At 50.0% G+C, this 12,684-nt stretch overlaps 1 pseudogene; it reads right to left on the bottom strand.

Moving 5' to 3' along the window:
• Window positions 1-1,852: 1,852 nt before the first annotated feature.
• LOC128096209 (flavin reductase (NADPH)-like) lies at window positions 1,853-2,982 on the bottom strand (annotated as a pseudogene).
• Window positions 2,983-12,684: the final 9,702 nt, after the last annotated feature.

Genomic DNA, 12,684 nt, shown 5'->3' on the forward strand with positions numbered 1-12,684 from the left:
AGGATTATCTCAAACCCCTGATCCTCCTGCCTCTACTTCCTGAGTGCAGAGTTTACAGGCATGTAACATAAGCTCAGTTTATGCAATGGCTAGGGCTCATCCAAAACTTTGTATATGCTAGGGGAGCACTCAACTAGCTAGTCTATCGTAGACACTGTGAAGAGACACCATAACCAAGGCAACTCTTATAAAGAAAGCTTTTCCGCCGGGCAGTGGTGGCGCATGCCTTTAATCCCAGCACTCGGGAGGCAGAGCCAGGTGGATCTCTGTGAGTTCGAGGCCAGCCTGGGCTACCAAGTGAGTCCCAGGAAAGGCGCAAAGCTACACAGAGAAACCCTGTCTCGAAAAACCAAAAAAAAAAAAAAGAAAAAAAAAAAAGAAAGCTTTTCCAACACGTGGGAGGCAGAGGCAGGGGGATCTCTGTGAGTTTGAGGCCAGCCTGGTCTACTGAGTGAGTTCGAGGACAGCCAATGCTGCACAAAGAGACCCTGTCTTGAAAACAAAACAAAAACTTTTAATTGGGGGAGTTAGTTCATGATCATCATAGTAGGAAGCAGGCAGGCATGGCACTGGAGCAGTAGCTGGGAGCTTTATATCCTGATCTGCAGGCAGAGGGGGAGAGAAAGAGAGAGAGAGAGACAGAGACAGAGAGAGAGAGAGAGAGACAGAGAGAGAGAGAGAGACAGAGACAGAGAGAGAGACAGAGACAGAGAGAGACAGAGACAGAGAGAGAGAGACAGAGAGAGAGAGAGAGAGAGAGAGAGAGAGAGAGAGAGAGAGAGAGAGAGAGAGAGAGAAGAGAGAGAGGATCTGGTATGGGCTTTTGAAACCTCAAAGTCCACCCCCAGTCACACACCTACTTCAACAAGGCCACACCTCCTAATCCTTCCCAAACAGTTCACCAACTGTGGACCAAGCATTCAGATATATGAACCTTTGGAGGCTAGTCTCACTCAAACCAAAACATAGCTCTTATTTGAGTCCCATGAGTATGTCCTTTCCCTTGGAGCTAGGGCACCAAGGTCAGGGGCCTGCTAGGGACTGCTGCTGGCAGACCTTGGCATGGCCTTTAAGCCTTCATTTCATTATCTCTACAATGGGGAACATGATGACTACCAAAGGAATAAATGGGATACAGAGTCTGGGCGGAACTCTGCATGAGACTAGGAAATGGTGTGTGCATCCCACGACCTAATTCTTTTAAAGTTTTTCTTTAGTGTATAAATTAACTTTGGAAAGGTATTGTCAAGGTATTCAATGGGATACCTGTGTGTGATGGGGTTGCAGGCATTTTAACTTAATCTTTCTTTAAAATAATGGTTTTGTGGGTATGAGTGTTTTGGATGTATAAGTACCATATGTGTGCAGAGGTTAGAAGAGGGGGGGCGTCAAATCCCTTGAAACTAGAGTTACTTATGGTTGTGAGCCACTGAGTGGGTGCTGGGAACTGAACCTGGATGACCTACAACAAATGCTCTTAACTGCTGAGCTCCCTCCCCAGCCCCAACTCAATCTTTCTTTCAGCTTCCTTGCCTGAGCAGGAATGATTCACATATTATCTTAGTTGGGTTTTCTTTTTTTCTTTTTTGTTTTTCTCGAGACAGGGTTTCTCTGTGTAGTTTTGGTGCCTGTCCTGGATCTTGCTCTGTAGACCAGGCTGGCCTTGAACTCACAGAGATCCACCTGGCTCTGCCTCCCAAGTTCTGGGATTAAAGGCGTGCGCCACCACTGCCCTGGGCTTAGTTGGGTTTTCTATTGTTGTGATTGATAAGACACCATGATCAAAAGCAACTTGGGGAGGGAAGGGTTTATTCCAGACCATGTCCCAATCACAGTACATCATGAAGGGAAGTCAGGGCAGGAACTCCATGCAGGAACCTAGAAGTAGGAACCGAGGCAGAGGCCGGGCGACAGTGCTGTTTCGCTAGCTTGCTCATCATGGCTTGCTCACCCTGCTTTCTCAAGCACCCAGGACCGCCTGCCCAGGGTGGTACCACCCACAATGAACAGGGTCCTCCCACATCAAGCATCAATCAAGAAAACTGTGTCACACACTGGCCTGCAGGCCAGTCTTACAGAGGCATGTTCTCAATTAAAATTCCAGCTTCCCAGATATGTCTGTAGCTTGTGTCAAGTTAAAAAACGAGCCAGCACAGAAGTTTAAAAACATGGTGAAGCTGTGAGATGGCAGCGCACACCTTTAATCCCAGCCCTCGGGAGGCAGAGGCAGGAGGATCCCTGAGTTTGAGTCCAGCCTGTTCTACAGAGTGAGTTCCAGGACAGCCAGAGCTGCACAGAGAAACCCTGTCTCAAAAAGCAAAACAAAACAAAACAAAATGTTGGGTTTTACACATATAAAATATAGCTATTACTATTTTAGATATTTTGAGGCAGGGTCTCATGTTGAGGAAACTATCTGACTCCATTTTGAAGGGAAGAGCCATTATGTGCATTTTATTTTTTTATTTTTTATTTTATTTTATTTTTTTATGGTAATTTGGGATACCTTTAATACCAAATTTCAGAGGACTGGAGGTTCCTTGTTCAGTACTCACCCTCTTCCCAGTTCAGTCCCACTTCCATGTCCCCACCACCCACCCCAGGTGCAGGCCACGACCTTGTCCACTCCATGCGCCTTCATGGCCGCCACAATGTTCCGGGTGCCCTCGGACATTACCGGGACTGAGGTCGTTGCCAGTGCCCAGCAGCACGATGACAGCATCCTGCCCAGCCACGGCCTTGTCCACATCGGCCACCTGCCGAACATCTCCCACCACCACGTGGGCTGGCTGGGGCCCCTCCGATGGCAGCCTGCTGGAGTCTCGAACCAGTACTGTCACCTCATAACCTGCTTGTACCGCCTGCGCCAATGTGGTGAGCCCGGTCCTGCTGGTGGCACCGAAGATCGCGATCTTCTTGACAGTCATGCTGCGGGGTCCTGGGTCCAAAAGACTGAGAACTCCGAGGACGCGCGGGAATCCAATGACTCTATTTTTTTATTTTTTAAAATTTATTTATTTATGTATTTTTTTTAATGTGCATTGGTGTTTTGCCTGCATGTATGTCTCTGTGAGGGTGTCAGATCCCCTGGAACTGGAGTTATAGACAGGCTTGAGCTGCCATGTGTGTGCTGGGAATTGAACCTGGGTCCTCTGGAAGAGCAGCCAGTGCTCTTAACTGCTGAGCCATCTCTCCAGGCCCCATTATGTGTATTTTAAAAATAAGTTTAACCGCCGGGCGGTGGTGGCGCACGCCTTTAATCCCAGCACTCGGGAGGCAGAGCCAGGCGGATCTCTGTGAGTTCGAGGCCAGCCTGGGCTACCAAGTGAGTTCCAGGAAAGGCACAAAGCTACACAGAGAAACCCTGTCTCGAAAAACCAAAAAAAAAAAAAAAATAAGTTTAGCCGGGTGGTGGTGGCTCACGCCTTTAATCCTAGCACTCGGGAGGCAGAGCCAGGCGGATCTCTGTGAGTTCGAGGCCAGCCTGGTCTCCAAAGCGAGTTCCAGGAAAGGCGCAAAGCTACACAGAGAAACCCTGTCTCGAAAAACCAAAAAAAAAAAAAAAAAAAAAAAAAAAAAAGTTTAGCCGGGTGGTGGTGGCTCACGCCTTTAATCCTAGCACTCGGGAGGCAGAGCCAGGCGGATCTCTGTGAGTTCGAGGCCAGCCTGGTCTCCAAAGCGAGTTCCAGGAAAGGCGCAAAGCTACACAGAGAAACCCTGTCTCGAAAAACCAAAAAAAAAAAAAAAAAAAAAAAAAGTTTCTATTTACTGTGAGAGTTGAGTTGCTCTCTGTTTCCTGGAACCTGGCCTTCCCCAACCCATGCTGTTGATTTGGTTTTTTGTTTTTGTTTGTTTGTTTTCGAGACAGGGGTTCTCCATGTAGTTTTGGTGCCTGTCCTGGATCTCACTCTGTAGACCAGGCTGGCATCGAACTCACAGAGATCTGCCTGGCTCCGAGTGCTGGGATTAAAGACGTGCGCCGCCACCGCCCGCCGCCGCCGCCGCCACCACCACCACTGGTGTTGATTTGTTTTTGAGAATACCCTTATCCTCCCTGGCCCTCCCTGGCCCTCCCTGGCCCTCCCTGGCCCCTCCTGAGCCTCCCTAACACATGGTGGGTGACCACATGATTTTTTTAAAAGACTTTTTGTGTTTCCTTATTGCCTCATTGTCTCCCTTCTGTAAAACTACTCATGATTGTGCTCCTTAAAAGGGGCCCAAGAGATGGATTCGGGGCTGCTCTCTCTAACCCATTTAGGAGGCAGTTGCTGGCCAGCTTGTGGGGACACCCGATTAAAAAAATAAATAAATAATCAAACTTGCTTTAGATTTGGCTCAAATTGTAGTAGTGGTCTTATTCTCGACATTGGGATTAACGATGTATCTCAGGGTAGCTTTGAACTCATTATGTAGCAGAGGGTGACCTTAAATTCCTGACCCTCCTGCCTCCACTCCAAGTACTGAGATTACAGTTTATGCACACTGCAGCTAGTTTATGCAGTGCTGGGGATTGAACCTAGGGCCTTGTGCATGTTGGGCAAGCACTCAGCCTGCAGGGCTACATCCCAGCTTCCTGTTGGGATTTATTTTATTTGTTTTTGATACAGGATCTTGTACTGTGGCTAAGGCTGGCCTGGAAGTCATGTAGAACAGTTTGGCTTTGGAACTTGTGGCAATCCTCCTGCATCAGCCTTCTGAATGCTGGGATTACAGGCCTGAGCCACCACACACTGCTTAAATATTGTTATTATTTACCTTAAAGCAATTTGCTTTGGCGAACATAGAACCCCGCAGAAAAAAACAGAGTGGAGAACTGTCTACATGCTGAAGTTGCCGTGTGCGGGCATTGGGGAGTTGCCCTCCCAGCACCCACTTTCTCTTCCCTTCTTGGGGAAGACATGTGGGTAGGATCCCCCGGTCTCCGTGGATGGGCCTGCATTGGTTTAACATCAGTCACTGTGGTGATGAGTGTAGGAAGCCACGATGGAGGTCGGCCACAAGACTCCTAGAGTCCAAAACTTGTCCTTTTTTTTGTTTGTTTTTTTAAGGCAATGGGTTTTCTGTCTGTCTGAAATGTATGTATGCACCTGTGTTTTATTGTGTGTATATGCTATGCACTCCTATGTGGGCATGAGCTTGCCGTGGCGCTCTTGAGGTGGTCAGAGGATGACGTCATGGAGTTGGTTCTGTCCTCTTACTTTATGTGGAATTATTATCCGGCACATGCAGCAAATGTTTTACCTGTTGAGCCTGCCTGCCATTCTCCCTTCCCTTCTCTTTCTTTTTCTTTTCTTTTCTTCTTCTTCTTATTTTTTTTTCTGAGACAAGGTTTCTCTGTGTAGCCCTGAATTCGCTCTGTAGACCAGGCAGGCCTTAAACTCAACAGAGATCCACCTGCCTCTGCCTCCAGTGCTGGGATTAAAGGCGTGCCAAATTCTCTCTCTCTCTCTCTCTCTCTCTCTCTCTCTCTCTCTCTCTCTCTCTCTCTCTCATGTGTATGTATGTGTGGTGTTCAAGTATACACATATGCAGCTTTTTGTGGCTGGGCACACATGTGTACAGGTGTGTGAGCATGTGTTATGGTGCATGCACCGGGAGACCAGAGGGTGGTCTTGGGTGTCTTTCTCCATCACTCTCAACTCTGTTTCCTGAGCCTCCCCTGAGCCTCCCCCAGCCTCACTCCTCATTCTGATTCACTGAGGGTGACTTCCATGTATCCTGGGGACCTCACCTGGTTGGAAATGGAAAAAGAGAGAAGCTGGATCCTGCTAACATTAAGCCACTCCACTAGTAAGAAGATAGATTCTTTAGTTTTTAAACCTATTTGAGAAGTTGGGTTTTCTGTCACATACGACAGAAATCCACTCATGACGACTCCCTGCTAAAGAAACCAGGAGCAGAAACAGGGTGTCACACCCCACTGGTCCCGCCATGTGGACCTTGCAGAGCTGAAGAGGTGGGTGCAAGAAGTTGGACACCAGTTGGGAAGCCAGCTGACAGTGACTGCATCTGAATGCGTCGGCTGCCCTACAGCCCAGTGATTGTGGGATTCGAATTTGCACCTGCAAAGCTGCCTCTGAGGGGTGGTGGGAAGTCAGGATTTAGGAGTGAGTGGTCGGCCACTTTTTTCTCTCATTGGTAACTACCTGCACAAAAGAGACATGCTGTCTTTGAACTGGGCCTGTGTAGACGCGGAGGGAAAGGGGGCCTTGCTAAGAGGAAAGGCCATCACAGCCGTCCAGGCCCAAAGCTGAACTCCCTACCTCATACCACACTTAGAAGCAAAAGCTGGGAGGTAGGAGGCTTAACAGATCAAACTGCAAATCTAGGCTCCTCCGAACCATACCCAGTTAAGCCTTTGTTTGACGAGGAGACCCACTCCTTCTCTTGCTCCCACTGGGATGGGGGCTATGGGCCAGAGGCCAGTTCGTGGTGCCCTGCCATGGCTTTGACCTGCCACGCTAGAGGCCATCTGTGATAACAAGGGTTGGGGGGTTCACAGAGCCGAAGGTCATTTTCTTTTTTTTCTCTTTTTTTTCTTTTGGTTTTTAGAGACGGGGTTTCTCTGTGTAGTTTTGGTGCCTGTCCTGGATCTCGCTCTATAGACCAGGCTGGCCTCGAACTCACAGAGATCCACCTGGCTCTGCCTCCTGGATGCTGGGATTAAAGGCATGCGCCACTGCCACCCGGCGGTCATTTTCTTTTTAAATAACCTTTTTAAAGATTTATTCGCCGGGCGGTGGTGGCGCACGCCTTTAATCCCAGCACTCGGGAGGCAGACCCAGGCGGATCTCTGTGAGTTCGAGGCCAGTCTGGGCTACCAAGTGAGTTCCAGGAGAGGCGCAAAGCTACACAGAGAAACCCTGTCTCGAAAAACCAAAAAAAAAAAAAAAAAAAAGATTTATTCTTCCTCACTCTCTCCCTCCCTCTGTGTGTGTGTGTGTGTGTGTGTGTGTGTGTGTGTGTGTGTGTGTGTGTGTGTGTGTGTGTATGTGCATGTGTGCACGTGAGTGAGCACTTGAGTGCAGGTGCCTGCAGAGGCCAGAAGAGGGCATCAGATCCCCTGGAGCTGGAGTTACAGGCAGCTGTGAGCCACCTGATGTGGGTACTCAGGTTGTCTGTAAGAGTGGTCTCTCCAAGCCCTCAACATCTTTTCTCAGATCTAGTCCCAGATTTTGTTTTGGGCACAGAGATCTGGCAAGATCACTGAGTTGGGTCACTAGTTTATGCAGTCAAGTGGAAGCAAAATAGGTTAGAAACTGGATGCCCAGGGAACATTTAAAACTCTTGCTACTAGCTCCAGGGAGGTAGCTTGGCAGGTGGAAGCACAGAGAACCAGATGCAGAGGTGTACACCTGTAATCCCAGCACTCTTGTGGCGATATGGGACGTAGAAATGAGAGAATTACCCGGAAGCTTGTGGACTGGCCAGCCTGGAGTACAGTGTGCTTTGGACAGTAAGAGTGATTCTGCCTCAATAAGGTGGAAGGAGAGAACAGACTCCCAAAAGTTGTCCTCTGGCCTCCACAGGTGTGGCATGGTGTGTGTGCACACAACACATACACAGACACACACACACACACACACACACACACACACACACACACACACACACACACACCATTTTAAAAATATGTATTGCTGCAGCTGGGGCCTGGTTCTGTGCACACGTTTAGCATGTGAGTCCCTGTCCAATCCGCAGCACCAGCTATTTGTATGTAAAGCTACCTCCAATCTTGCCGATATAAAATTGCCACACCTAGCAGGAAGTGGGATGCTAAACGCCGTTGCACTCAACAGAGCCTCTGCATGGTCCATCTCATATGGATCCATGGAAGAAGGGAGATGAACCAACAGACAGACAGAAAGATGGATGATATACAGGGAGACAAGAGGAGGTAAAGAGAATCTCTGAGAGACAGAGATCTTTTTTCCTGCAGTCCCACACACAGCCAAGCTCTCCCCTACTGAGAGGAGATTACCTTCCTGACTCCACTGAGGTGAAGGCTGGCTGCTGTGCCTGCCAGAGTCTGCCTTGGCCTCTGGAATCCGGCTCCTAGAAGGCTGCCTTGCCCTTTGCTCTTGGCCTGCAGCCTTTTCCGGGGCTGAGAGTAGGAAGTAGCAAGTTCCCTCTCCCAGCTTGGAGCCAGCTCACAAGTCCCTTGAGAATGAGGACAAAATGGGCGCACTGTTTGGTGGACAATGAGGTTTTTCTTACAGGGCGGCTCCTCCAGGCTTTTGTCAGCAGGACTTCCTTGAAGGGCAGTTGGGGTTGGAGGACACCCTGTAGGCCAGGGGCTGAGAGCGGGATTGACATGCTGGGAGGGTACTGGGCCTGGGGAACAGAGTGGCATATGTAAAGGGGCCCATGATAAAGGATCAGAGAACCCGGAGGTGAGCAGGAGCAGCAGGAGCTGAGATTAGGAAATGGCTGGGAGTGGGTCGGGGGCAGGGGAGGCAGAAATAGAAACAGAAGGTTAAGCTTGGGATGGGGTGAGGCTTGGGGTTGGTCCTGGGAGGATGTGCTGCACACTGCACAAGAGGCTGAAGAGTAGACACAGGATCCCTGGGTTCAGATTGTCCTTCTTCCTAGCTGGGTGGCCAGGGACAGTCTTCTCTTTCCTCCCTTGCAGTCATGTTTAACGCTACAGTCAGCCCCTCTCCAGCACACCCGAATCCGCTCTGGCTTTGTCTATACCCTCATCATCTTCATTCCCACTTTCACCCGTGTGTGATATGCATTGCTTCCTAAGACTGTCTGTCACCTTTGCATTGTTCATGTGTGTCCGAACATCCTGGAGCAGCATGGACCACACACGAGGCATCTAACACACCTCTGTGGAATGCACAAAGTTGCTTGCCAGTGTAGCTGGGAATTTTCCTGTGTCCTGCCCCGGCCTTGAGGTCCCGAAACCGCTTATAAAACAATCACTCAGAGGCTTACATTAATTGCAAATTCTATGGCCTATTGGCTCAAGCTTATTGCTAGCTAGCTCTTACAACTTAACTCAACCCATGACTATTAATCTATGTATCTCCACGTGTTCCGTGGCTTTACCTGTGTCCCATTACATGTTGCCCCTTGGACGGCCGTTTGGCGTCTTGCCCTACTATCCTTTCTTTTCACTATCTCTCTTGGATCCCACCCCCCTCGATCCATTCTGCCCTGCCGTGGGCCAGCGCAGCTTTATTTATTAGCCAATGGGAGTGACACATATCCATCTAAGATTCGAACAACGTGTCCTAACTGAGCTGAGTGCTTCCTCCTTTGAAAAGAGAACAGAGCTAGGGATGTAGCTCAGAAGAGTGCTCACCAAGCACACACAATGCCCTGGGTTCCATCCCCGGCACTTCATAAACTGAGCATGGTGGTCCATGTCTGTAATCCCAGCATTCAGGTGGTAGAGGCAGGAGATTCAGGACTTTAAGATCATTTTCAGTGGGGTTGGGGATGTAGCTCAGTTGGTAGAGTACTCGCCTAGCATACATGAAGCCCTGGGTTTAATCCCCAGCACTATATACACCAGATGTGGTGGCACACATCTGCAATCACAGCATGCAGGAAGTGGAGGCTCTGCATATCTAGTGTGAGGCCATCCTGGGGGCAACATGAGAAGGTTAAACCCCCCTCTTTTTTTTTTTTTTTTTTTTTTTTTTGGTTTTTTTGAGACAGGGTTTCTCTGTGTTCCTAGCTGTGCTGGAACTCACTCTGTAGACCAGGCTGGCCTGGAACTCAGAGATCCTCCTGCCTCTGCTTCCCAAATGCTGGGACTAAAGGGGTATGCCACCAAAGCCTGGCAAGACCTCCCTCTTAAAACAGGGAGAGAATGATGATAAAGAGGCTGTCTCTATGGTTACAAAATGAATCTTAACTGTGAAGAGAGCTTTATGTCTGGTTGACAGGCACAAAGGAAGTGTCCCTCAAATGACAGCTCACAACGGACTTTGCTTTCCCATCTGTGAATTCCCCACACTGTTGGGCTGCTCTGAGAAGCCAGTGGGTCACTTCGTGGAGTCAGCAACCCACAAAGCAGGTTCTCTCATTCTAAATCTCCAAGTTCATTTTCATACTGAGTTGAAAGCAGGGCCCCAGGGAACCCAGGGAGTCAAAAAGCTGGAGCTTTGGTTAGACCTAGGCCTGAAACAAAACAATCACACCTATAAACATCTACCAGATTTCACACAATCTTTCCCACCCCTGGAGTGGAGGCCACACTGTCTCTTTCAGCCTCTCTCCCTTGCCCCTGCCTACTGAGGTTCTTAGTCCATGTTTCTGGACTCCTAGCCCTTTCCTGAGACATGGTCTCTCTTTGCAGCTGTTTGGCCTTGGCCTTCTGAGTACTTGGATCACAGGTGTGGGGGCCAACCCCAGTGGTGACTGTGAAACCTGGGCTTTGTTTCAGGCAGGGAGCTCATGACATGGAGTTAACATGGACAAACCGAATGAATAGCTCTCAAGCAAGGGAGCTTGGAGGTCAAGTGGTACAGTTTGCCTATTCTTTCAGGTAGGAATCGCACCCTGGAGACCATGTGTGAAACGATGGCGAGAGGTCTATATAAGGAGCTGCTTCTACCAGCTGAGCAGGACTGGCACCTTGGAATCTGGCCTATATTTACAAATTTTCTAGACCAAACAGCTAGAGGGAATCTGGGTCCCAACAGAGATACCTTCTCAGCTCACCAGCCAGGGCAGAGCTGGGCTTGGGCTCCTGATGTGAAGGCCTGCCTTCCTCCTCATTTTCAGGCAGCATCAAAAGTGGTACCCAGAGGCAGGGAAGCAAGGGATGCTGGAAGACACCATCTCAGTTGATGGCTTTGTTCTGTGATGAAGTTGGGACCCAGGGCCTCATGCACATAAGCAAGAGCTTGTGGTGCTACATCCTTTAACTGAATTCTTGAGGGATGGAGACCAGTAACAGGGAAAGTGTGTGAGGGAGGAAGGTGGCAGGGGCGCACAAGCAGCCACTCCTGTCCCTTAGAGAATGCCTGGGGGAAGACACAATGGTCTCGGCTGGTCATGAGCCAAGCCAGAAGTGCCCATTCCCCCAACCTTGGGAGATGAGAAGCCAGGGGGTGGTGCTGGGGGCCCATGGTAAAGAGACGGAACACCGCCGACTCCCACCTCCCACTTCAGCTTCTCAGCTCTGCCCATGTTGGGAAGGAAGACCTTCTGTGCCTTCGATGTCCCAGGGCACACAGTCGCTGACACTATCTCAAGCCTTTTGTAACCTTGAGCTCTTCCTTGGCACTAGTGAGCAATTGCCAAGAGCTGTGCCCAGCGCTGTCCTTAACTCCCAGCTTCTTCCAGACCAGGATGTGAAATGTCCAAAGTGTCATTTATTCATTGTCCCCATGACTTTTGCCATCACGACCTCACTGCCAAATACATAAATAAGGAGTGTTTACCCAATACTTGGACTCGTTTTTTAAAAACATAAACTTATTTCTAAAGGGAAACTTCATAGCACTACTGTAAATAAGCAGCACTAATTATTAAGATACAAGAAGAAATAAAAATAAATCCGACATTCTTGGTTTTTGGCATCAGGCTCCAGTTCTGGCCCTGAATTTCCCGGTGAGTCACATGCTCTCTCTAGGCCTTGGTTCCCTTTCTGTACAATGGGCTCGCTGGGAAATCTCATACAGAAGGCGCCTGGGGCCTAAGATGGAACTTGAGGCTAGACTTGGTGAGTGCTAGGGCTTAGGTGCTAAGGAAGACGGAGTGAGGAGAAACTTTGGGATCCCTGCCTTCCAATCTCTGGCCATCGGGGATTAGAGGCACAAATTGTTACTGGCAGCCTCAGTAGCTGTAAGAAGATCCTCCCTTTAGGAGGAAATGAGCTCCCAGATACAGGAGGCATTCAAACAGACCTCCAGGAGCTTCAGCAGGAACCGATCAAAGACTTCAGTCTGGCTCTTACGGAAGAGAACTTGGGGAAGGGAGGTGGTGGTCTCCGGGGAATGGGGTGAGGCCTACAAGCACCCAGCGGCTGCCTTTCCTCTACCATTGATCTAGAATTTGTTTCCTGTGCATTTTCCAAACACGGTCCCTTATAACTTCTCCATCAACGGGAGGCAAGGGAAGCCAGTGTCTGCCTGTGAGAGAGCACTGGCCAGTCCCCAGAGGCCACCAGAGCAGGCTTGTGGGCCTGGACAGTCTGGCTCCACTGCCTGGGAGGTGGCCTGCCGCGGGCAGGTCCTGGGGCCTCTGGCTGGGACAGAAAGGACATCCTGAAGACAATAGAGAGGGAGGGCCCTGCCCGAGGGGTCTCCTTCTGCTTCCTCCTGCCTTAGCTAAGGGCAAGAAAGAAAGTGGATGGGAAAGGGCTAGGGGTGCGGGGCTCACATGGGGCTCACATGGAGGCACACATGGTTACAGACAAAAATGTGTAGGTAGAGACTTAAGGGAAGCCAAGTGAGTCTACAGACTCCTAGACAGACGCGCATGGACCGGCACAGCCATCGAGGGACAAAGACTCCTACAAAGAAATCAAGATAAAGACCCCAGAGGCCAGGATCGGACGCAGGGAGAGGGAGGCAAGGCTGGCCACCCGGTCTGCTGTAACCCTCGGGCCGGCCGAGAGTCGCGTTCCCGGCAGGGGGCGCCCTGGCAACACGGAGGCACCGGCCTGGGGCTCGGGGCGCGGGGCGGGGGCAGGGCGGGCGGGGGCGGGGAGACCCGCGG

Source organism: Peromyscus californicus, unplaced genomic scaffold, assembly GCF_007827085.1.
Source record: "Peromyscus californicus insignis strain IS unplaced genomic scaffold, ASM782708v3 Scaffold_5__1_contigs__length_169319896, whole genome shotgun sequence".
Taxonomy (NCBI): Eukaryota; Metazoa; Chordata; class Mammalia; order Rodentia; family Cricetidae; genus Peromyscus; species Peromyscus californicus.